Source organism: Hyaena hyaena, unplaced genomic scaffold (genome assembly GCF_003009895.1).
Source record: "Hyaena hyaena isolate Hyena2069 unplaced genomic scaffold, ASM300989v1 scaffold_174, whole genome shotgun sequence".
Lineage (NCBI taxonomy): Eukaryota > Metazoa > Chordata > Mammalia > Carnivora > Hyaenidae > Hyaena > Hyaena hyaena.
The window spans coordinates 882983-909987 of NW_024080806.1; positions in this window are offsets into that span (position 1 = coordinate 882983).

Consider the following 27005-nt stretch of genomic DNA (forward strand, 5'->3'; position numbering starts at 1 on the left):
CTCCAAATTCAGTGGACTTGAGACCCTTTGTTCTTACTGGGTTGAGTGTGGAATATTTCCTACATCAGCATGCTCTATGAATTCAACTCAGGTTTTACAAGACTTTATTTTATATATTAAACATGTCTTAACAGTACTTAATGAAAGATGTGACAATTGAATGGCAGGAAAAAGGAACAAGAGAATTGCAGTTGAGTATAATAAAGTTTCATGTAACTCTATCACTGTTAGGTTTTACACTAAAAGGAAAGCTAAATTTAGGGTGTCTATTACATGATATGAGTCATTTCCCCTCCATTAAAGCAACTCCAACCCTCACTTCCTGTTTTAGGGTCTAATTTGTACAAACCAGCGGATTTCAGATCTCAGTTCTGCCTGTCTGAGTTCCTCAAAATAAAAAGAAATTCAGTTTAAGTTTGTACTGTTAGTGGAATTTTAAATTATTCCAAGAATGAGAATGGCTAACACCAAGCATCAGGTATTAGTAGCACAGTTTCACTTTCAACAATAAAATTAGATCTCAGCTAAAATTTGCAGACAGTGTGAAGGGAAAAATGAACAAGTCTTTGCAATTTGACAAAATGAAATGGCCTGCACTCAAGCAAACACACACACAGACACACCGACACGGACACATGCAGGTACCTACGGGCACCCACAGGTGCACACGGCCACACACACACACATGCACGCACAGAGACAGACATAGACACAGACACACAGAAACCTACAGAATCTCTCTCTCTCTCTCTCTCTCTCTCTCACACACACACACACAGAGACACACATGCACACACAGAGACAGATGTAGACACAGACACACAGAAACCTACAGAATCGCACACACACACACACGCATACACATACATACACAGCAATGCATGGCTGCACACACAGACACAGACACACAGACCTGTAAGGATAAAGGATTTTCACTTCCATTTTATGGTAACACTAATAATCTAGTACTTTCTTCAACACAGTAGCCCATTCTAAGTTCAGAAGTGAAAGGAAGAAATAGTCTTCTACCTCACTGCCTTTAAGACTCCAGGATTTTTTTTTTCCTTTTGGAGACTCAATACAATTACTTGCTGTGCTGTCCTTTTCTCTTCTAGTGAAGTTTCTGTCAAGTTTAGGTATGGCCATAATTTGGACTTTGCTTCTTTGGCCGGAGCTTTGGCACATCAGCTTGGCTTGTGGATGAGCAGACTGTCACTGGCATATGGCATGTGACTATATCAACTCTTTTAGGTCCACCTTCAAGGAGACTTTCCAGAGAACGACTTTGGAAATCAGCCGTAAGTGGTCACGGTTTGTCTGTGGACCAGCCTCAGCTAAATATTATCTTCACAATGTGCTAAATTTGGATGCCAGATGGAGAGAAGTGAGTTCAATGTTTTTAACTAATGAATAAGGGCACATCCATTTGTTGAGCACCTACCATAGGCTCTAGGAATGGAAGGTTCCAGAGATGAGCGGTCTGTATCCCTCAATTCAGAAGTTTAATAATTAATCACACAAAGAGGATACATACAAAACTTTTTTTAACCCTTGAAAAGACAATACTATGAAAAAATAACAGCTAAATACCAGAAGATGAGAAGAAAGAGGCCATTGCTGAAGAAGTCCCCAACTACATCATGACTGCAGAGATGTTTTCTCGTGAAGCTATTCAATAAATAAAATACTTTCAATTTGGCCTGTGGACAGCCTTTAGAAACGTTTCAAATTATTGTGTGTGATTGATTCTGAATCCAAAGGGATTTGATGGAAAATACAATAATCCTCACTTCACCAAGTGAAATATGTAGCTTTGTCAAGCAGATTATATCCCACTTAAAATAGGATTCTTTTAAGAGTCACATATATTCTAAAAGCAAAAATGTTTATTTAGCCATCCTGCAGGATCAAAGTTTTCTGTCACTATATCTGAGCCTTAGAGATACTTTTAAAGATGGGATTTTTTTAAAAGAGAAATGAAAATTTTTCGTGTTTATGTGAGTATATATCTGTGTATGTACATACATGCAGTTTAATATGGTAAAATATGTGTGGATTCTGGCATTGATTGTTCCCTTTACTAAAACTGCTGGTACCTCTTGTTTTAAAAAAATTTTTAATGTTTATTTATTTTTGAGAGAGAGAAGGAATGAGGGCAGGTGAGGGGCAGAGAGAGAGGGAGACACAGAATCTGAAGCAGGCTCCAGGCTCTGAGCTGTCAGCACAGAGCCTGACGTGAGGCTCGAACTCACAGACCTGAGATCATGACCTGAACTGAAGTCGGCCACTTAACCTACTGAGCCATCCAGGTGCCGCTGAAACTGCTGATACTTCTTAAATCGTGTGGATAACAGAATGTTCTCCATTATGGTACAGTGTGAACCTCTTCTGTGTGCTCTGTGTCATCTGCCTGGGGATACACACTCATTCAATAAAAATATTGGTCTTTACGTCAGAAACTTGTGAAAAAAATTAGAAAAACAGAAAAAAGAATACAGGGGTGCCTGGGTGGCTCAGCTGGTTGAGCGTCCAACTTCGGCTCAGGTCATGATCTCACGGTTTGTGGGTTCGAGCCCCGTGTCAGGCTCTGTGCTAACAGCTCAGAGCCTGGGGCCTGTTTAAGATTCTGTATCTTCTTCTCTCTCTGACCCTCCCCTGCTCATGCTGTCTCTCTCTCACTCTCTCTCAGAAATAAATAAAACATTAAAAAAAAATAGACAGGGGCACCTGGGTGGCTTAGTCGGTTAAGCGTCCGACTTTCGCTTGGGTCATGATTTCATGGTTTGTGGGTTCGAGCCCCGCGTCGGGCTCTGTGCTGACTGCCAGCTCAGAGCCTGGAACCTGTTTCAGTCTGTGACTCCCTCTCTCTCTGACCCTCCCCTGCTCACGCTGTCTCTCTCTCTCTCCTAGAAATAAATAAAACATTAAAAAAAATTTTAAAAAAATAGACAACAATGTCTACCCTCAAGAAGCTTATATTCTCTACAATGAACTATGAACATAACTGATAAGCAAATTTTACTACGTGCTGGAAGATGACAAGAGCTCAGAAGGAACACAGCAGGGGAGAGTGTCTGGAATGCCCGGGGTGCCAGGAATTGCATCGCAATTCTAAAGAAAATGCTCACAGCAGACCTCATAGTTGGAGACATGAGTTTTTGCAAAATCTTGAAAGAGGTGAAAGGGGGAGCCTTGCATCTGGGGAAGGAGCCTTTGGGGCAGAAGGAAGAGGCGTTGGTCCTGGTGCAGGAGCATGGGGGTGGTCCGGGTCTGAATGTAATTTGAAGGACAAGACAACAGAGTTTCCAACAGTTTGGATCATGGGAAAGAGAGGAAAAGGTGAGACCAATGCCAAGGCCTTTAACCCTGCTGCAGGGAGAGTAGAGGAAGTTTGGGCCAGTCAAGCACATGTGTGAGAGCTGCAGAAGGAGCAGGCAGGTCAGCAGGTGAGTCTGGGGTCCATTAAGGTGGGTGTCTACTGGTGGTCCCAGTGCGAAAGTCAATCAAAGAGTTGGAGATGTGAGTCCAGCTCCAGAAAGGTCTGCTGTGCAGGTAAAATTTGAGTCCCTGGCACGTGGGTGTTCTTTAAAGCATGACATGGGGCCAAGTCTTGCAGGGGTGAGTGTGGGCTGAAAGGGCAGAGGAGGAAGGTCTGATCCTGAGCCACCAGCACTGAAGAGACCCGGAACAAAATTGGGAACAAGCAAAGACACAGGAGATGAGCTCACTGGGTTCTGGAAAGCAATGCCGGCCCAGGGTGGTACTCCGAAGCGAAGTGGCAGAAGCGTTTAGGCGGGAAGGAGTAAGCAACTCTTTGAGTGAGTACTGAGAACTGCCCATTGCCCTCCACAGGGAGCAGATGAAGAAGGCGAGTTGGGCAGCTGGGTTTGGGCAGGTTGTGTGGCCCGGCGAGAGGAAAGCCTGGCCAGTGTCAGCTCCATGGAGAACCTGGGGACAGGGTCAGACCCAAAGGCCCCGCTGGGGATTCGGGCTGCAGGGCAGAGCCTGGTCAGGGCAGAAGGAGTGCCCAGGAGGACCCACACTTTTCAGGGGGCGTGGTGTGAACAACTATGCCTACGTGCTGGATGTCCAGCTGGAGGGAAGACACAATGATGGGGAGAGAGAAGGAATTCCTGCATAGGCAAGAGGGCATGAGACCCACTGCAGTGGGCTGGCTGGCGGGGCATGTGGGCATGGATGGCACGTCCAAGCTGGGTGGGAGCTAGGCTGTGTAGCTAAGGCTGGGCTGGGCGGGCAGTCACCGGGTGGGGGGGGGTTGTTTTGAGATTCCTTCCACCTCCTCAGTCATGCAGAGAGCACAGCCATCAGTTGAGAACAGAGGAGGGCCTGGGGGTGAAGATTCGGGGGGGAAGGTGTAGGAGGGAAGCCCAGGGCGTGGGTGGGGGGCATGAGGGAGGAAACAAAGCATGTCATTATCACACTGTTATCATGACAGCAAGGCGGCCTCGGGTGCACTGTGGGGGTCTCGGTCATCACTGGCTTGTGTGCTTTCCCCTCCAGATCACACACACGAGTTAGACAGGCGCCGATTGCTAGACATTGTGTAAATCCTCTTAATAGGAAACTGAGTGGCTGAAACGAACAGGTAACAGCCACGTGGAGGAGAGAGTTCACGAAGGTAGAAGAAGACTTAGACAAACACACCACTGAGGCTTTTGGATATAAAACACTAACCTAATGGCTTAAGAATCAGTGAGGAGACTACATCAGGCCCACACCAGGAGCACTGAAGAGGGAATATTAAACATCCCTGCAGGAAAGCACCCCCGCCATACTTGCTGCAGGCAGTTTCTGGGTGGCCACCTCCTTACATCCATGGCCGCCATCTTGCTCAGGAACCATGTCTGCTCAAACACAATCATTCCACTCTTTCAGGACATTCAGAACATGAGGATATTCCCTTCCCCATGTTTACCCCCTCAGGGGAACACAGGATGGCCTGGCTAATTGTTGTGCAGAGCAATACAGCTCTTGTTTCTCTAAAGATGACTAAATTGCATATGCCAAGATGGACCAATAATGGTATTTTCCTCAGGCTGGTCACTGCAGACTCAAAGCATACTCTAAAATAACCGTTTCTCCTCTTCATTGCCATGTCACTTAGAAATATCTGCTATGTTGTAGTTCATTGTTCAATTGTCCACTTTGGTCATTAGAAAGCAAGGTCTTTGAAGCCAGGTACTGTGACTTATTTACTATGGTTTCCCTGAAATGAAACCCATTTTGACTCTATTTCATATCATTTAAAAAAATTAATTCCAAATGGGTTACAGATATAAACGTGAAAAGAAAACAATAAAATCTCTCTCTATCAAAAAAAGAAGGCAGGGATATCTTCATGACCTTGGGGTGTGTAGAGCATTCTTAAAAAGAAGATCAAAAGCACATAGTACAAAGGAAAACTTTATAAAACTTGCCTTTATTATAAATAAGAACTTCCATCAAAAGATACCATTAACACAGTGAAAGAGCAAAGCACAGGCTGGAGGAAATATCTGCAGTCCATATGGCACCCAGGACTCATGTCCAGAATATATAAAGAACTTCTACAAATCAATAAAAGAAGTCAATAATCCCACAGAAATATACCTTAGAGAACTGAACAGCCACTTCACAAAAAAGACCACACAAACAGCCAATGAACACATGAAAAAGTGCCCACCTCATCAGTCACAGGAAAAGGCAACAGAAAACTGAATGCGATCCCACTATATAGCCCACAACCAGAATCACTAGGAACAGATTGGTTGGCATGGGCAGAGAGTGAGGAAGGTGGGAAAGGCGTGATGTCCACGTGTGCAATGCTCTGTTCCGTCCTAACGGAAGACACATGTGCTGTCACAGCAGTTCAGCGCCTGGGGACATCTCCACCGAACAGAGTGCAATCACTCACTGGAAGGTATATACGAGTGACAGTCTCCACCACAAGTCCAAGGGCGAAGCAAGCAAGGCGTATAAAGAGTAGAGTGAATACACAAATTGTGGGAGACTTAAAAAACACGCAGGATGGCTCCCTAACAGTTTTAAAATGCAGAAGGGGACCCTAAGTGTTAAAATCAAGATGGCGGGCGCCTTTGCTGAGTAGTGACTCGAGGGGCGTGGGGAGGCTCTGAAGTCATGACAGAGTTTCATTTCCCGACCTGGGTGGTGGTGACACAAATACATTTGGCTTTTGTGAAAAATTCTTCGCTTTGGGCACTTCAGTTGTATGTGTTTTCACAATTTGTGCACTTTTCACTATGGAAGCTGTACTACAATACGATTCACTGAAATTAGTTGCTTATGCCCAATGGTAAGGAAAACCCTAGAATTGTTTTCTAAACAAAGAAGGGGAAATACCATAAGCAACCAACTGAGCTGCTATTAGGAAGGAGACAGAACAGACCTCGGTGACCTCCCTCCATAGAGAAGATCCCACACGTTTTCCGTGGGTGTAGCGGGATGGAGTAAGGGTGCCAGTGCTCATTAGATGATCCAGTCTGAACATTTCTGTGTTGACATGCCTTCTTTTTCTTCATTTTTTTTTGTAAGCTCTATGCCCAATATGAGGCTTGAACTCGCAACCCCAAGATCAACTACCATCTGAGCCAGCTAGGCGCCCCAGTAGCTCGCTTTCTTAATGAAGTTTTGTAAGACTCCCCTCACTCCTTCCGCGGCCGTTATAAATGTGGATGGTGACAGGCGTACTCAGTGGTGAGGCAGGCTCTCCATGGCTGGCTGGGGGCTGCCATGGGCCTGTGACCTTAGGATATTTACCAGGCACTGCACACCTTCGTCATTAATTTGCTGAGCACTTGGAGCTATCCTAACTATGGAAAGTGCTATATGAGCCAAAATTCTCTTCTCTGTTAATCATATTTGATTAATATCATTTGAAATACCATTAAATAATTGTAATGCAGCTGTGTAGGTTAAAGCTACTCAAGAGCTTTCCTGACATAAACACTGACAAATTACGTGCAAGCTTAAGTTTGCACAAGTGATTAATCTGCTACTCTGCGGTTGGAATTAATTATTACACTCTTATTTACATCGCCGGCTCAGACGTGTCCAGCCCTTAGCATCTTCCCCGAGTCATTTTCCAACACAATATTATATACTTCATGTACAGCAAAGACAAAGAATGAGAGAGAATCAGATCAGAACTCTAACTATATAGGTCTTAGATTGCAGGTCTAGCTGGCTAATTCTTTTTTGAATGGCTGAGGGGGAGGCACCTGGGGGGCTCAGTTGGTTAAGCAGCCAACTTCGGCTCAGGTCATGATCTCACAGTTAGTGGGTTCGAGCCCTGCTTCGGGCTCTGTGCTGGAAGCTAGCTCAGAGCCTGGAACCTGCTTCAGATTCTGTGTCTCCCTCTCTCTCTGACCCTCCCCTGCTCACTCTCTCTCTCTCTCTCTCTCTCTCAGAAATTAATAAAACATTTAAAAATTTTTTTAAAAAAATGAATAGCTGAGGTTGTTAAACTATTTTATCTCTTCTGTCCTCACAGAAGCTTAACAGGATGGCATCATTTGTAGAATCAGGTGGACTGGTACTTGCTTTCCTAAATTTTGCAGTAAATATTAGTGTGATTTACTTATGCACAATATATTTGGGTGTTTGTATCTTCTCTTTAACTCTCTTGCAGGAATGAATAAAGACGAAGCTTTTATGAAGTCACTTATGCTTAGTGGGAAGAACCCAAGAACCAAAGGGTCGAGCGCCACTCAGAGGATTTCCTCCATCTCCCTGCAGGTGGAAGGGTTCCCCTGAACCACTGTAGACAGGTAGACTTTATCCTCCTCCCCAGGGAAAGAGGGGAGGCTGTGCATAACTTGCACATGGTTGGTTATGTTTAGCCACCCCACCCAGTTGTCTGAGAACATGACTGCATAATAAAAGTAACTTCAACTATAGCCAGAGCAACAAGAATACCCATTTATGAGGCGCCTATTTTGTTCTGAGCAAAAAGATATCTATTTTAGGGGCGCCTGGGTGACTCAGTCGGTTAAGCATTTGACTCTTGATTTGGGCTCGGTTTATGATCTCATGATTCCTGAGTTTGAGCCCTGCATCAGACTTGGTACTGATGGCACGGAGTCTGTTTGGGATTCTCTCTCCCTCTCTTTCTGCCTTCCCCAGCTCATGCTCTCTCTCTCTCTCTCTCTCTTTCTCTTTCAAAATAAATATATACACTTAAACAAGATATTTATTTTAATTTCCTTATTATATTTAATAAAACGGAGGTTTCAATGATCTAAAGCCAGTACTGAAACAGATCTGATTGGAGTGAAGGACTTTCAGAAAGTAGAATCCACGTGCGGGAAGAATGCAAGTGATGGGTAAAAATATACCAGGTTCATGTCACTGCCTCCTCGCTCTTCCGCGTGGGGGCCTGAGGACTGTACTTCTGCCGCTCGTCTTGGCAGACACGAACAGGTAAGACATGTGTTCAGTGTCTTCTGGCCCTTCTCGCAGAAGGTTGCCTCCTGTCCATGTTCATCAGTTCATGTTTTCCGCTGTTACTCTTAGCTGTCAACGCAAAGTGAAGGGAAACTAGGGCGCCTGGGTGGCTCAGTTGATTGAACATCCAGCTCTTGATTTCCACTCTGGTCATGATCTCATGGAGATCGAGCCCTGCGTCAGACTCTGCGCTGAGCGTGGAGCCTTCTCTCTCTTCCTCTCTCTCTCTGTCCCTACCCCCATTCGCATGCACACTCTCAAAACAAATAAATAAACATTTAAAAAGAAAAGAAAGTGAAGGGAAATGGATGGGAATGGTTAGTGAGCCTTTTATTGAAACCATGGGATAGAGAGGCTGATAAAGGAGTCTGCCCATAGAGGGACAATTATTATCTCAGTTAAATTTCCCCTCATGACTCTCTTTGTGTTTCAGCTTGGTTACTTTCTATTCCCTTGTTGCCTCAAGTTCATTGCTTCTTACCTCGGGGGCACTGGGTCTATTCGTGAGTGCTAAATGCCTTCTTCACCTATGTTATTATGGAATTTTCACTTCGCATTGAATTTGACTCTTTCTAATAATTTCCATCTCTCTGCTGAAATCCCCATCTCTTCCTGTACACTGTCCACCTTTTCCACTACAGCCTTCAATATATTAATCATTGCTACTTAAAAATTTCTGTCTGGGTGGCTCAGTTGGTTAAGCATCAGACTTTGGCTCAGGTCATGATCTCTCGGTTCATGAGTCTGAGCCCCATGTGCTGAACAGCTCAGAGCCTGGAGCCTGCTCTGGATTCTGTGTCTCCCTCTTTCTCTGCCCCTCCCCTGCTCATGTTCTGTCTCTGTCTCTCTCTTTGTCTGTCTCTCTCAAAAATAAACATCATTGAGTCTGGTTCTGTTGATCTTTTTGTCTCTTTAAAATGCCATTGCATGTGTCTTATCGTTCCCTTGTTTTTTTCCTGCTCATTCCTTTGAATCGAATGCTACGTGATGAATAAGGCTGAGGTGGAAACTATGCCCGGGCACGGCACATGTGTCCTGCTCGGCCGTCAGGGCAGAAGGCCGGGGCAGCCCCCCTAGGGGCTGAGCGTGGTAGTGCTCCCGTGTGCTGGCTCCCTTCCTCACCGCAGCTTCAGACTCCTCCCCCTGGGCGGAGGGGGAGATGAGGTGGGACATCCATGCTGCTGCTCACCCACAGTCCCCAGCTCTCCTTACAGAGCCCGACTGTGCGCCTCTCCACACTCTTGCCCTTGTCCAGTGAGTGACAGGCCTCCTCTTCTCTCTTAATGTTTGCTGGCCAGGTAATGGGGACGGTGCAGGGAAGGCAGTTCTCTGTGGCCCTTGTTCAGGCCAAAGGGGGCCCGAAGTGTGCCTGGGTCTTAAAGGTGGGGATTCTTCAGTGATCCCGCCTGGCCTTGTGGCAGCCAGGAGGTGTTTTGTGTCTTTGGTGGGTCTTATCCAAGAGAGAATTTCTTGCCCCTCTCGTCATGGTAGGAGAGCGTCGGTGAAGGGATTCACCTTTCCCTGTCCCTCCTCTAGGGGTAGAGGATTTTCTCATTTGGTTTTGGTTTTGGTTTTTAAATCTTTCCTCCAACCTCAGTACACCCGCACCTGTGCCTCGGGTGACTAGGCTTTCTACTCCTCCCTGGGAAGCTTCAGGCTGCATGACTCAACCTCCACCAAAGAACCCTTTCGGCCCCGCCTTCCATCTTTCTCATAGGCACCCAGGGGAGGGCCATGGAGAAGCACCTACGAGTGTGTGCAAGCTCATCTCGTATGTCTCAAGCAGGCCCACATTCACACTTCTACCATGTGTTGGAATTTTAGGGGTCTTTAAGCCACTTGCCACTCAGCCCCTTTGTCTTCCCCGCTCAGCCCCCCTTCTGGGCCCCTCTTTCCTGGAATGACTGGTTCTTCTTTCTTAGGTTTCGGGCTACTTGGTTGTCCTACAATCTCAGCTCTGATGGGATCAAGGAAAGTGATGACCTTATAGATTGTTTTATTTTTTCTTCTTGTTAAGGGAGGAGTAACTTTTTTTTTTCTTCCAGTTTTCTATAGCCTAGTCAGAAGTGGAATTTGTGATAAATAGTATTTTAACTTGGACTTCTCACTTGAAAACATCTGCTATTTCTCTCTTGCTGTCTAGTTCCTAAAGGTGTCCTACTGACTGTGGCCATCTGTTAGAGGCAGTGTCAGTTCAGAATTGGTATTTCTACGCCAGGTCTAGAACCTTGTATGAGCATGACCCTTAAGCTTCTGATGACTCATCAAGGTATAGTGCCTTTTTCTTTTCTCTTGAAATTCTTTTCTCACACACACACTTTTACATCGATCTATAAATGTCAACTTATCATGCACTGTGATTGTTTTCCAAAAAGCTATAACAATTTACATTTCAATTGCCAACGAATCAGAGAATCCACTTTCTATATCTCTGCCAGCAACAGAGATTACTTTCTCCCCTGTCTAATAAATATAGAATGCTGGTTCATTGTCCCTGTAATAGGCAGTGTCTATTAGTAGGTTTGAACATATTGTCAGAAACTCGCCGGTCATTTAGATTTGCACTTCTGTGAACTGCCTCTTCACGCTGATGCCTCCTCTTTTTATTGGATTGTTTTTCTCCTTCAGATGAACTTGTCAGATCTTTGCATGATTATTATATTATTAGCAATCGTCCCCCCAAATAGTAGGTATTCTATACACTTTGTTCCTGATACATTTTATCATACAATATGTCATTTTATGACATAGAAGATGTACATATTTTCATTATAGCTTCCGAGATTCCAATCTTTGTTTAAGGGGATGCTCCAATCCTTGGATTCTATCTGATTACCTAGAGTTCTGCCAAGTACACACAGATGCAGACAGCTCTAATGAGACAGCAGAGAAGAGGAAGTGAAGTTTTCTTTTGCGGTGGGCAACTTACAGATGAAGTAGGTGGCCACCACCCCGCTCCATCCTGTGGAGCTATGCTGGGGTGGACTGCATATGGGGAGTCCCGGGGTCCGAGAAGCCGAGGGAGCTTAGCCCTTAGTTAGCCCGAGAAGCTGCTGGAAGGTGGAGGTGGGGGAGCTACCTTCCAAGGTCACGTGGATGCTTCCCAAAGGTCCCTTATTGCTTTCATTCAAATATCTCACCACCTGACGTGTATTTTTATAGGAAGCAAAATAATGTTCACATTTTATCTTTCTCTTCACATGTAGCTATTTTTACCAGCTCCATTTAGTAAAAAGTCTATCCTCTCCTCACTCAACAGAAATACTATCGTTATTATATATTAGCCTGTCATAGTTTTCATTTATCTATTCAAATATCTTTATACTAATGGCTTGCTAATTTTACTTTAATGGCTGTATAGTTGTTTTTTTTTTTTTTTCTGATACCAGTAAGTCAAATCAGTCCTTCCCTACTTTTCATATTCAAAATTATTCTTGGCTATTTTTTAACCTTTATTTTCTCATAGAAATTTTTTGGCCATATGATTCAAGCAGAATTTGATATAATAATTAACATTATATATTACATTTGAAAAATTTAACATTTATGTATCAAAAACTTCGCATTTCAGAATATTGTATGTCTTTCCATTTCTTCATGTAATATATCATATTACTCAAGAAGATATTCTATTTCTCTTCATATAGTTTCTCTTTCCTTCTTGTTAATTTATACCTAATATGTCATGCTTTTCTCATTATTATGATAATTTTCTCATTTTCCCTTATGTTCTCATTATTACAGTAGAAAAAAAAACCTAAGGCTTTTATATATTTATTTTTTATCCATTCATCTTATCAAATTCTTCTGTTAATTCCAATCGTTTACAAAGAGACTTTTGGGTTTTACAGTTATAAAATCATAGCATAAAAAAGGAAATATTTTTATCTTTTGAGAACTTAGCACCACTTACTAAACTCTTTATCTAATTACAATGACTAGATCCTTGAAGGCAATCTTAAGTTTGAACAGTGATGGTAGGGATACATGTCTAACACCTAATTTTAATTAAAAGGGATTTTTGCACATTACCATTTAGAATAATAATTCCAGGTATTTTGTTGAAATAGTTATTGTTTTCCTTAAATGATTCATATCAACTCCTTTTTTAGCTTAAGTTTTGAAAAGGGAGTTGTATTGATTTTCTTTGTGTTTATGTAATGGTTCTGCATGACTGAGCAGCGTTCACCTTTCTGCCTCCTCCGTACCCACCCCCACACAGCAGAATGTGCCAGAAGAAAATAAACGCAGCTGAGGTGCCCTCTCAAAGCTGTCCCCCATTCACAATCTATGTCCCCAGCTCTTCTGCTCTCCTTCCCAGTGAGCTCCTAACACACACACACACACATACACACACACACCACTGACAACTGATGTCCCCTCACTCTTCATCAAGCCACCTCTCCTCCAAGTTGCTCAGGAATGCTACCTCTTTCTTCTGGGTTAATCTTATGAATATGCAAACGTGCTCTTATTTCTCTAATCAATAAAAAACATAAAACCTTCTCTTATCCTAGTTTCCTGTCCCATTATTGCCTCATCTACTCTTTCTTATGGTAAAGCTGCCTGGCTTGTCTATTTCCTTCTCCGCGCCCTGTGTGCCTGCCGTCTACCATGCTCCTTGGGCTTCTCCGGCCTTCTGCTGAAAGGGCTCTCAATTTTGGAATGCCTCCTTGGACTGCCTTGAATTGTCTTGGCAATCTCATCCAATGTCACAGCTTGAAGTGACTGTAGCTTAAGACTCCCAGACCTTTATTTCCGTCCAGGAACTTTCCCACCGACTCAAGTCCCATGTACCCAGCCCTCTTTTTGATACCATTTGGATGTCGAATAGGCATCTTAAAGTTGAGATCTTCAAAATGTGGTCTGCAACCTTTTCCCACCCCCACCTAGACTTGATCGCATAGTCTTTTAAGATCACTTTACAGTTAGTTTTTTCAGGCACGCTTCTCGGGCACTATCTTCAGAGTATTCTTATGTTTTCATTTTTTCCCCTCACACCACAAATTCAATCCATCCAGATAATTTTTTGATTCTACTTACAATGATATGAAAGTCACGTCATCTCTCATCCTCCTTACTGTTAGGAACTCTTGCCTGGATTATTGCAAATGCTTCCTACTTGGTTTCCTGACTTCAACCCTGTTCCCCTTCAATCCAATCTCAATGCAGCAGCCAGAGTGACTTTGCTAGAAGGGAGGTCACACAAGGCCAGCTCAATGTTGGAAGTCCTCCAGTGGTGTACAAGGCATACTCACTATCGCCTGTGACGCCCTTCAGGGCCTGGGTCCCCTTACCTCTCTGATCACATTGTTTGCTTTCTCTTCTTGGTTTATTTTTATCCAGGTACAGTCTTCAGGTAGCTCCTCAGGGCTTTGCACGGCTTCTCCCTCTGGCTGGAATGGAGTTCCCAGTGATCTCAGCCACCCTCCCCTGCCATAGCTGACGCTCTCTCACTTGCCTCTAGTCTTTACTAACAAGCCTCCAGATGCCTCTTCTGACAAATCTGAAGAGGTGACCCTGAATGGCCAGTCCTTCCCAACAAATCTGTCTACACTCTGTGTGACATTTCACCATTCTGCATATTGTATCACCATCTAGCATATTAACTATATTATCTATTTATTTTGTTCAGCAACATGGAACATGTTAGGTGTGCAGCAAAAAATTTATTCCATAAATAAGGAACATAATGCTGCAATATAAATTCTAATTGTATCATGATTGCTTCACCCTTATTCGTAAATCAGATCTATCCACAGTTTTCCTTTATTGCTCCATCTTTATCAGCTTTTTAAAAGAGTTATATTGCCTTTGTAAAGTGAATCAGGGAGGGCTTTCATCCTTTTTCTAAGGCCTGGAATAATTTAACTTTGAAAAGCCCTCTTTCTTTAAGGTTATATAAAATTCATGTTACATAAACCTCAGCTGGGAACCCATCTGTTCTCGGTGCCTTTTTCAATGGTAGATCTTCAAGTGTCTTTTTCTAAACTCTCTTATGGTAAGTGATGTATTTAAGTTTCCTCTTCCTTTCTTCTTGGGTAAATTCTGGCAATATATATTTTACTGGGAAATCATCCATTTCCTCTAAATTTTCAAATGTCTTGTCAGAAAGTTTCATAGACATATATTATTATGACTGCTTCAATCATTTCTATAGTGATGGTTATCCCCTATTTGCCTCTCCTAATTTGATGTATCTCTGCCTTCTCTTTTTCTCCTTTTAACATGCTCATGAAGCATTAATGTAAGTAAGCTGACTTACAATAAAGTGAATTTTAAAATTTCTGCTACCTTGTAAATTTTCATTAACTTTAGCTTTTGCTTTGAATTTCCATTTCTTAATGTTTTCTTGTTTAAATCATTTTCTGTATTCTTGGGACGAGCACTAACTCTCTCTATTCTTTTACTTTCTTTGTAAATAATGATGATATTTCACGTCAGTTTTTTTCCTCCTCTTCTGGGGGCTGTGTTCACTCTTCCCATAGGTTTAGTTAGGAAGAATGTCCTTCTTGATTATTTTCCCCATGATTGTAATTGTCTTTTTGATTTTCTCTTTGATCCAAGAGTTATCTGTCTGGAATGTACTTCTTAACTCCCAAGGGATTCTAATTTTTAGCTCCTTTCTATTATTAATAACTATTTCTGACCTTATTAGTTCATGTTCACAGAATGAACTCAATAAAAATCTTATTTGAAAATCCTTAGGCATTCTTTTAGGCCAAGAAAGTGATTGATTTTGTACCATATCCATAGACATGTGAACAAAAAACTCTCTTTGCAAGGAATGTAAGATCTGGTGTATAACAATGAAACCACACTTATTTATTTAATTGTTTGGTTATTTTGTGGAATGCTTCTGTCTTGCAGATCAGCCCAAATCTCAAAGAAGCAGATTAAAATATCTCACGAAAGTTATAATATTAACGGTTTCATTTTTGCTTTATTTACATGGGCCTGTATAGTTTGGTACATAGGAGAAACAGAGAGTCTCTCTTTTTCATTTCTTTGTGTTTTCAAACTTAAAGTTCAGGTTCTCCCAGATTGTTCTTGTAACATGCATTTTTGTTTCAGTTTGCAGAGTATTGATCGCCCACCCAGAGCTCTCTGTTGTAAGGCATTGGCTCTCTGTGTCAGGATTTCCTCTAGAGTTCTTTCAGCGGGAGCAGAGGCTGATATGTTTTCCAAATGACGGCACGTTCACATCTCCTTTTGTTCTGAAAGATGGTTGGCATTTCTCATATACTGTCTCAAGATGTTATTCCAGTATCTTTAAAGGAGTCCCTTTGATCTACAGATTTAGGATGTTTGCTTCCTTGTCTTCTCATTTTCTCTCTATTTGTTCCTTTATTTCTTAAGACTCAATCAATACTATTTTCTTTATCTGAGGCATAGCTGGGAAATTTTTCCACACATCCACTAATTTCTTCTTTTCCTTCCACAACTGCTGTTATGCTCATCATTTTCTCTTGGGCTTACTTTTTGGTCCACGATTTCCAGCTCCACAATTCTTCTCCATGCTTGGGTATGTTTCTTAGACTTGGCTTTCCAGGATTCTAAGTTGGCATTCAATAATAATCATCTTCTTTTTCAATTCATCTAGAAAACATCTTAGATTTTACGCTCAGAGAATGTTTTTAGTGCAGCACTTGGATCTTTTCTATTCCACCAATCACCTGTGGCTCCCTTTCACTAAGAAGGTGTGGCCTTTGTTGTGACCACTCTTCCTTCCTCTTGTGCAGAGGACTCTCTCAGATGGGTGGTATTTTTGCTTTCCTTGCTCACTGCAACTCAGGTCTGGTTTTTGATAGCTCCTTCAATGTTCGCCCTTCGAGAATTGGAGAAAGACAAAATAACTCCTCCTTCCATGAGCCACTAGTACAGGAGCTACATTCTCTCAGCCACCTCCTGAAAGACCTGGATGAGGCTTCATTCTAACTCACCTGTCCTCATGTCTTGGACTTTCAGGAACAAATAGGGCTCTGTCCCATGGAATTGCTTCTTCACCTGTAGGAGGCCAGGGCAGCTAAGCATAGTCCCCAGGGGTATCCAACTCTCTCCAGCCTTACCATTTCCCAAGACTTTATGTGCTTCACACCAGTGCTCCTGGCAGACATGGGAGAGCAGCCCAATGAAATTGAGGTGGTAGTAGAGAGACAGCGAGACATGTTTAAGTAGCCTCTTTCCAGAATCCTCATCTCAGCATCTCCCCGGATTATCTCCCAGGAATCCCTTATGATCTCTATTGTAAATTATTTCCTTTTTGTCCTCAAAGGAAATGGCTTTTTGGTGTTTCCATATACTTCTAAGATGTTCAGACTCCAGCTTAAGTTAATCTTTAAACCTCCTTTCATAGTACTGAAAAATCTCACTCTATTTTATACATTGTGTTTTCCCTCTACACATAGTTAAAAAGTATTAGGCAAAACTAGTTAGGGAAAACAAAGAAATGTGTTCTAAACTAAATTCCTCTTCTGAACACATTTCCTGTCAGCTCTAATCATGATCCGACTTGGGTTCCTATCCTTTGTGGGCTGGGTTTAAGCACATGGAGATGGCCCCCATCGACATACTACTCACAGACCATTAATAGACATGTCACACCCAGCATTAACTCGAGTGACCACTTGTGACAACTAGGTGGGCAAACACATGCTTTGACTGAGTATCCACCCATTTTCCAAGACTGTTCCAACATGGCCTTGGGGCCAAGGGGATCCAATGCCGGAAGTGTGTAGGGTCTCTGCTGGGAGGCCGATGGGAACGAGCTTTCTTCATAAATGCCGAGGGCATGGGGTGGAGGATTCGGCCCCATCAGGTGTTTTGTTACGAGAGCCCTGGGCCGAAGAGGGACATGGCTGCCCAAGCCAGGGCTTGCTTGCGCTGTTGCGGTCCCCTCTGGAGCAGAGTCGTGATCCTTTTCATTAGCGTGGCTCTTTTACGTGGACAAACACCAATTCTCATTGTTGAAGGTTTAAGTCCAGAAGCCGATCAGCCTACCAGTTCCAACATCTGGTTCAAAAATTTCTCAAGCACGCTAGGTGATTTTGCTTGTGTTAACTTCTCCTTTTTGACAAAATCTTGTAACTTAAACCAAACTCACCTAGGTGCCTACTTGCATTTTGGTTTTGTCCTTTACAGTGTTCCGTTTTGTGTTTCATTACTGCAGATGTATGTATCTTGCCTGCAGATACAGCACGGCCCCTCAACCTGATTTCCTCTGATGTAAGTGGCATGCGCAGGCGCCCTGGCGTGTTTAGGACCCACTGATCGGATCGCTCTTCCAGCTTCAGCTTCGCCAGGTGACAACCAAGTCTCTCAGATGGTCTTTCCATGTGTTATTATTTCAATATCTCATACTTCCTCTCTGGGTCTCCGTCTAACAGAATCGTGAACGGAAAACCAGAGAGGTGCTGTGACTCACCTATGGGTGCGAGGCAACAAAACCAGGCGAATTGAAAGCTGTCCCTGCTCCCTGCACACGTTTCCTTTGTTGGTGCCTCATTACCTGGTGCTGCCCAGTTTTAAGATGCAATTAAAGAAAACAGAACAAACAAAAAAACTGTGTACAGAGACACTCTCCTGAAAATGATTGCACTCGAGTGTGTAAACTACGTGCTTTAAGAGTTATATTTTCCCTTGGACACAGAGGATGGTGGGGATATATGGAAGGGGGAAAGACCATGCGAGGGTACGGCATCTGTGAGCCAAGGAGAGAGGCCCCAGGGGAAACCAAACCTTTGATGTTGGATCCTTAGCTTCTGGAACTGTGAGAGAATAAATTTCTGTTGTTTAAGCCACGAAAAAGGAAAGAGTTTTGTTTTCCCCCCAGATTAACTTTATTTGGGAAAACCCACGTTATTTACTACTGACTGAATTTGGGTGCCAGGGAGGATGGCAGAGAATCCAGGTTCTACCGCTATCGGTGGAGCAGAGTCTCCCTCCGCATCTCCCTGTGTGAACTTCTCTTAATTTAAAAAAAAAAAATGCTTATTTATTTATTTTGAGAGAGAAAAAGAATGAGCAGGGGAGGAGCACAGAGAGAGAGGGAGTCAGAGAATCCCAAGCAGGCTCCACAGTGACAGTGCAGAGCCCAACATGGGAATCAAACCCAGGAACCATTAGATCATGACCGGAACCAAAACCAAGAGTCAGACACTCAATCAAATGAGCCACCCAGGCACCCCCCGAACTGCTCTTAAAATAGAGAATCACAGTTGTTACTCTGTTGAAAAGAAGATTCAATAAACTAAATAAAAGCAAGAGACTCATTGTAAAGGAAGGTATGCAGAGTCCCTGAGGGCCAAGACCATGTGGCATCCACATGGAGCATGTCCCCAGTTCATCAGCAGGGAGAGGTGTGGCCCCATGTGTCAGGATGGGACATGCATGTGCTGGCACACCTCCACATTACACGGGCAGAGCTCCCTGGCCACCGGACAGCTCCACTTCTTTGCCAGAGGTCCACACGGCCAACCACGCAGCCAACCACGTGGCCAAGCCCACCCTTTGCGGAGCTTTTACCAAGTGTGATAGCATCTTGTGGCTGGTTCTGAAAGTGATACTCTTGTCCTGCCTCCCGGAAACATGTTCTGTGCACACCACTGGGTGGGTCATCATGCTGTTAAGAGAGGTGCCTCAATGAGAGCGATAAAAGCAAAAGGCAGGAAGAGAATTTTTCAAAGCTTGTTTTCTATTTAGCTTTGTTTGTTTTGTTATTTTAATGTTTTGTTATCTGGAAATGTCTTTAAAAAGTTTTTTTAATGTTTATTTTTGAGAGAGAGAGAGAGTGTGTGTGAGTGGGTGAGGGGCACAGAGAGAGGGAGACACAGAATCCAAAGGAGGCTCCAGGCTCTGAGGTGTCAACACAGAGCCCAACACGGGGCTCGAATTCATGAGATCATGACCTGAGCTGAAGTCAGACACTCATCTGATCGAATCACCCAGGTGCACCTATCTGGAAATGTCTTTTAACGGCAATAGCATATTTTTAAAAATACAACTGGTCTGTTTAGACTTCCCTGGATCGCAGTTAGTTCACATTTCTACCCTCCCACCAACAGCAGGCAGGATGAATGGAGTGAGAGCAGCCAGTCTGGGGTCATAGGGCTTCTCAGCTGCTGGCCCACTGCTGCTGGGACTTTTCCTAAGAAACAGATAACCAAGAGGGGTAGATTACAAGGTTCTTATCCGAGAAAAGGAAGATCAATCTTTTAATAAAATATGGCAGAGGAGACATTCTAAGGAAAAAGTCTGGAGCATGGCTTAACATTTATCTCCTGGGAAGACCATGAGCTTATGAGGAGCCAGACATGATTGAGAGTAAAGAGGTGATTCATTTTTAAAGTGCTCATATGGATCAGCATGCTTTGATGTGGGTGGGACTGAGAGGAGATAGGAGAGATAAACCGTAAGTGAATTCACTCCTGGCCGGAACAGGATCATGTTCTGAAGACGAGAAACCACAGCAGTGATGGCAGGTCTGGAGAGGAGGAAGAGGGAAGGAGGGGGAAGGCCCCGTGATGGACAAAACCTGCATGTTCAGCGTATGCACGCTAAGGGGAAGGGAACGTGTTCTGCTAACTAACTGGATGATTTGCTTCATTTTATCTTGCACACAGCATACCCACAGAACGTCAGTGCGATTCATTTTTGTGTTGATGGAAATGTTTTTAAATATGCATATTTTAATTACAACAGGCATATGTGTAGAAACACTTAATAAAGATCATAAAAAAGGGGAAAGTGTCCTACTACCCAGAGATGTCTACCACGACTACTTTTCTGTACATTGTAACAGGCAACTTTCCTTGCATTGTACACATGCAGGAAGTAGGAGCAAATCCATGTGGAACGACTCAGATTGGGTAATAGAGCGCGTTACCTTTGGCAACACAGTGGTCTCATCTTACCTGGACGGAGAAGTATTGACAGCATGGTGTTTTATACATAATCAGAACTAGGTCAGACTGGGGACCTGAATTAAGTGAGGGGAAGGGACCCACCGCTCCACTTACACTTGTGGGTACAGCTTGCTCTGTAGATGCTGGAATACAGACCAGCCTTGTGGAGGATGTTTTAAGATTGACCAAAGGGCAAAGGGTGAAGAACTCCCTATGTCAAGTGTTGGCATTTTACCTGCCAGAGCTGCCATTACAAAGCACCAAAGACCAGGAAGCTGACTCACTGGGGCACATGCGCCCTGATGTTTATAGCAGCATGTTCACCAATAGCCAAATGATGGAAAGAGCCCAAATGTCCATCGACTAATGAATGGCTAAAGAAGATGTGGTTTATACATACAATGGGATACTACTTGGCAACGAGAAGGGATGAAATCCTGCCATTTGCAGCAAACGGGATGGTACTGGAGGGTATTAAGTCAGGCAGAGAAAGACATTTGTCATATGTTTTCACTCATATGTGGACCTTGAGAAACTTAACAGAAGGCCATGGTGGAGGGGAAGGGGAAAAATAGTTACAAACAGAGAGGGAGGGAGGCAAACTACAAGAGACTCTTAAATACAGAGAACAAACTGAGGGTTGATAGGGGGGCAGGGAAGAGGGGGAAATGGGTGAAGGGCATTGAGGAGGGCACTTGCAGGGGTGAGCACTGGGTGTTGTATGGAAGCGACGGAATCTACCTCCGAAACTAAGAGCACACTGTATACGCTGTATGTTAGCTAACATGACAGTCATTGAATAAACAAATAAATACATAATAAAATTTTTTACAAATGTGTTTTCTTCATTCTGGAGCCTATTAGTCCGAGATCAACATCCCAGCAGGGTTCTTTCTCCTGAGGCCTCTCTCTTGGGCTTGCAAACGGATACCTTCTTGCTATGTGCACACATGCCTTTTCTCCATGTGCATGAATATTGAGAGAGGGAGCAAAGGAGGGAAGGAGACAGAGAGAGAAATCTCTTGTGTCTCTTTTCTTATAAAAATGTCATTCCTATTGAATTAGAGCCTTACTCATTTTGCCTTCATTCACCTTAATTACGTCCTTAAATCTCCATCTCCAAACACAGTCGCCTTGGGAGTTAAGGCTTCACCCTATGAGTTGGGAGGGACACTGTTCAGTCCATAACACACATCTATTATTTATTAAACACTTATTTCGCTCCTAGTACTAAACTCAAGGCAATGATGAGTTTACATTTCATTTACATAAAACTCTAAAAATATGTACTTCTCTTTTTTTGGGGGGGTGCAGTGACAAGATGGAGGCTCAGAGAAGTTAAAGAATTGAAGCAGAATGATTCAATTAGTCAGTGGCTGGGCCGTCACTCCAGCCCTTGTGACCTCAAATTGCTTTGCCGTCTTTATTTCAGTTAGTTCACAAGGAAACACGAATATTTGAAACCCGTCTGCATGCTAGATGCCTGCTCATCTCATTTTACCCTTATAATATCTTCTGAGGCAGGTCTGATTTACTTATTTCACAGATTAGAAAGCAAAGTCCTGCCTGAGCAGGAATGTGATCTCACGGAGTCGTGGTACTCACCTACATCTTTCTCTTTCTGTGGCACAAAATCTCACTAGATCGTGACCTACAGAGAAAAACGAAGGCAGAACAGCGTTTGCTGTCAGTTTTATTACCCTTCCCCTGTCCCACATGATTCTAATTTTCAGAGTGTGCCAAGCTGGTGCTGAGATGCTAACATAGTGATTTAGGTTTTCTGTGATTTAGGTATCTCATGACACAGCACCTCACCAGTACCACTTAGACATCATCACCTATAATGCTTAAGGACGTCTGGCTAAGTCAGATTTCATGTGCTCACAGAAGAAAGAGCAATTAAATTTCCTAAGAGCTTGGTGAGGGCCGGGGCGCCTCTCAGAAGTGCCTTCAGACCGTTCCGAGCCCCCTCTCATTCGTCACAGCAGTCATTTGGCACCTGATGCTCTTTATGCTGTTGTGACATCTCTTACACCTTTTTTTTTTAATGTATGACATGTCACCACCCTAAGATTGAGCACAAGAGCTGCTCTCCACACTTCTCGAAGTTTTAAAGCATTTATTGCAGTACTGAGTATACCACTCGGAAATTATTCTTTGACTAAACTAGGCATAGAAGGGGACATCACGTCTATGGGGATTTCAAAAGGCATTAAGAGGGCTCCACTTGTCTCTCAACATAAATCCTTTGATCAAGGCTTCAATTTCATTTCAAATGAGTAAAATACTTCTTATATTCTTCAAAGCCCACAATGAGTAATCACTGTTGTATTGTGGGAAAAAATATGATTAAGGGTGAAACACATGATGATGTTACTTTAATGTGTGTAATGTTTTACGAGCATTTTCAGACTTACAAAAAATTGCAAAGAGTGTACACAGTATTCACATAGAGACCTTCCTTTCCCTGGCACACTATTTTCCCTGTGATTAATATTGTGTATTAGTGTGATACGTTGGTAATAAGTGATGAGCCAATACTGACACATCATTATGAACTAAAATCCCTAGCAGGCATGCACTGGGGCTCTCTCTTTCTGTTGTATGTTCCATGAGTTTTTGCAAATGCACAATGTCACGTATCTACTATTATAGTATCATACAGAGTAGTTTCATGGCCCTAAACTTCCCCTGTGCTGCAGCTACTCACCCTTCCCCTGAAGCACTGACCGCATCGTTTTTGCATTTCCCCAGCGATGACAGAGTCGCTGTTGCTCCACAGCCTCACCAGCAGCTGGTGTTGTCAGTGGTCTGGGATTCACCATTCTAACAGGTGCACAACAGTAGCTCATTGTCACTTTAATGTCCATTTCCTTAATAACATACAATGTGAAGCATGTGTTATATGCTTATTTGTCGTCTGTATGTGTGAGATGTCTGTTCATGTCTTTTGCCCACTTTTAAGTTGAGTGGTATACTTTCCTTTCGTTAAATTTTAAGAGTTCTTGCCTATTTTAGAAACATGTTTTTTTCCAGATATAGGTTTTGGAAATATTTTCTCCCAGCCAGTGGCTTTTCTCTTCACTCTCTTGACAATGTTTTTCACAAGGATATGGTTATGATTTTAACAAAGCTTCACTTATCAATTTTTCTTTCACGGATTGTGCTTTTGGTGTTTTACCTAAAAGTCATCACCATATCCAGGGTCACCTAGATTTTTCTTTTATGTTATCTTCCAGACTTATGTTTTACATTAGGTCTGTGATCCATTTTGAGTCAATGTTTGTGAAAGGTGTAAGGTCTGTGTCTAGATTCTTTTTTTTTTTTCTTTTTAAATGTTATTTATTTTTGAGAGAGAGACAGAGCTCAATCAGGGGAGGGGCAGAGAGAGGGAGACACAGAAGCTGAGGCAGGCTCCAGGCTCCAAGCTCTCAGCACAGAACCTGGTGTGGGGCTTGAACTCATGAACTGAGAGATCATGACCTGAGCCGAAGTCAGATGCTTAACTGACTGAGCCACTCAGATGCCCCATTTTTTCTTTTTATATGTGGATGTCCAGTTTTTCCAATACCATTTATTGAAATGACTGACCTTTTTTCATTGAATTGCCTTAGCTCCTTTGTCAAAGATCGGGTCTATTTCTGGGACCTTTATTCCACTGACTTGTCTATTCTTTCACCAAAATCACACTGTCTTCATCAGTGTAGCTTTATGGTAGGTCTTGAAGTCAAGTGTGTTAAGTCTTTCAACTTTGTTCTTCTTTAATACTGTGTTGGCTAGATTGGGTGTTTTGCCTTTCCATATAAATTTTAGAATCAATTTGTCGATACTCACAATATACCTTGGTGGAATTTAGATTGGGTTTGTGTTGAATCTATAGATCAGTCTGGGAGAAACAGACATCTTAGCAATATTGAACCTTCTTATCCATGAAGGTGGAATCTCTCTCCATTTATTCAGTTTTTTATTTCGTTTATCAGAAATTTGAAGTTTTTATCATCTTGTTGTTGTACCTGTTAGAATTATACCTAAGTATCATTTTTAGTGTTAATATAAATGGTATTCTATTTTAAATTTCAAATTCCTCATTGTGCATGGTTGGCATATAGAAAACCAGTGATGCTGTGTATTGCCCTTGTACCCTGCAATCTTGCTGTAATCACATATTAGTTCCAGGAGTTTTCCTGCTGATTCTTTATGATATTTTTATAGAGACAATCATGTCATCTGTAAACAAAGACAGTTTTACATTTTCTTTGCTAATATGTATACCTTTTGTTTCATTTTCTTGTCCTATTGTATTGTCTAGGACTTCCAGCACAATGTTGAAAAGCGGTGTTGAGAGCAGACATCCTGACCTTGTTCCTGATCGTAGCAGGAAGGCAACCAGTTTCTCACTTATTGTGATGGTAGCTGTAGGTTCCTGTAAGTGTCCTATACCAGCCAAGGAAGTCCCGTCTGTCCCTACTTTGCTGAGAGGTTTTATCATGCATGGGTGTTGGATTTCATTAATTTTTTTTTCCATATGTGATTGTATGATGTTTCTTCTGTAGCTTCTTGATATGGTTAATCACATCAACTGATTTGTGAATGATGTGCTAACTCTGCTTACCTAGGACAAATCCTAGTTACTCACTTGAGGTTATAATGACTGAGAATTTTCCAAAATTAGAGACTTGCACCAAAGCAGTGCTGCCCCCGTGGGTGGGCTTCTGCCCCTGGACATGTGCCCAGTAAGCTATGATTCTCGGTGTCCTCCTCCCTTTCCAGTGTTCTGGACAGTGGTTTACCCTAGGGCTCCACTCTTTGTTGGACCTAAGAAGACATGCTGGTGTTTAGTTGGCTCACCATTTTTTCTGTTGTGAGAATAGAGTGACAACTTCCAAGCTCTTTAGATTCAGGCCAGAAACCACTGTTATTTTCTAAAAGACAACTTAGAAATATATTAAAAGATGTTAAACTTTGGGCACCTGGGTGGCTCAGTCGGTAGAGCATCTGACTTCGGCTCAGGTCATGATCTCACGGTCGATGGGTTGAAGCCCCACGTCGGGCTCTGTACTGACAGCTCAGAGCCTGGAGCTGCTTCGGATGCTGTGTCTCCCTCTCTCTCTGCCCCTCCCCCATTCATGTTCTGTCTCACTCTGTCTCTCAAAGATAAATAAATGTATAAAACATTTTTTTAAGATGTCAAACATGAATCACATTCAAAGTTAATTTTCAGTGTACTAGCACTCTTTAATTTTGTTCACTGATAAAAACATCTGCAAAGCGTACTACAGGTGTGGTTATGAGATTTGGTTCACTAAAGTTAGGCCTAAAGACCCATTTCATTGTGTATGACAAAACACCAAAGCAAAACCCAAAACCTTACTAAATATAATCAATCTTCAACTTGTGGTTTATTTCCAGCTTTTTCAGGAAACTCCTGAATAATTGCTGAGCAAAGAATTTAAGAGAAGGATGCTTTCCTTTCGTCTTTTTTATCACAGATTTCATGAACTTAAGGAGCATTAGTTGTGAATAATGAAGATACACTTGAATTGTTTATCGTGGCTTTAATTTTTACTTACCTGGGTCCTCTGCGGTGTGGACCCATAACATGCCAGACAAAAGACCTTATTCCTTGATCTAGAATACTATCCATTTTTTATCATCGCTGTGTAGAAACTCTGTTACACAGTATTCTATTTGCTATTTTCTTTTTTTCATAATATTTTTCCTCTGATGAGAAAAACCAATTTGTTTTATTTAATTCTTGAAATACCAAACCCAGTAGATACACATCATTATGTTTGCTTAGCCTCATCTATGTGAGAAATTGATATTTGTCCCCACAGTGGACAGTCATTATTTGAGGAAAGACTGCACGTTTAGGGGTCAAAGATTCAACAGCCCAGCCCTTTTCAAATGACAAACAGCACAACGTAGCATGATGCATGTTTGGAGTGAAAGTAAAGAGAGCTACCATTTATTAAATCTCTACTACCTGCCGGGACAGTGCATGCATGATGTTACGTATTCCTGCGATGATATCTGTATGTATGAGCAAACATGCTCAGAAAGAAGTAACTAAGTTAGGAGATGATAAACCTGAAAACTAAAACCTTTGTCTTTTTTTAACATTAAAAAAAATGCGGTGAAAACCACATAACGAAAAAAGTAACCATATTAAAGTGGCATTTAGTACACACCCACAGTGCTGTGCTTCACCGCTTCCATCGAGTTCCGAAATATTTTCATCACTCCAGAAAAACCCTGTACCCAGTGAGCAGCCACTTTTCATCCCTCTCCCCTCAGCCCCTGGAACCACCAGCCTTCCTTCTGTCTCTGTGGATTTGTCTCTGCTGGAAATGTCATATAAATGGAATCGTACAATGTATGACCTTTCACGGCTGCTGGCCCTGCTCTGACCTCCACTGCCGTGTTCTTTCTTCAATAATATCCTGTCCAGGAAAGTCCCTTGCTCACAAATTTAAAAAAAAATGTTGCTCTTTTAAACTAATAATTATCTTTCTAAACATACTTATAAAATACATGTTCAGAAATAAAGAATGATGGTACAAGACATACTCGCGAACCCAAGTCTTAGTTCGGAACATGCACACGTACGCACGTGTCCCCTTTGAACTTCTGGAACCC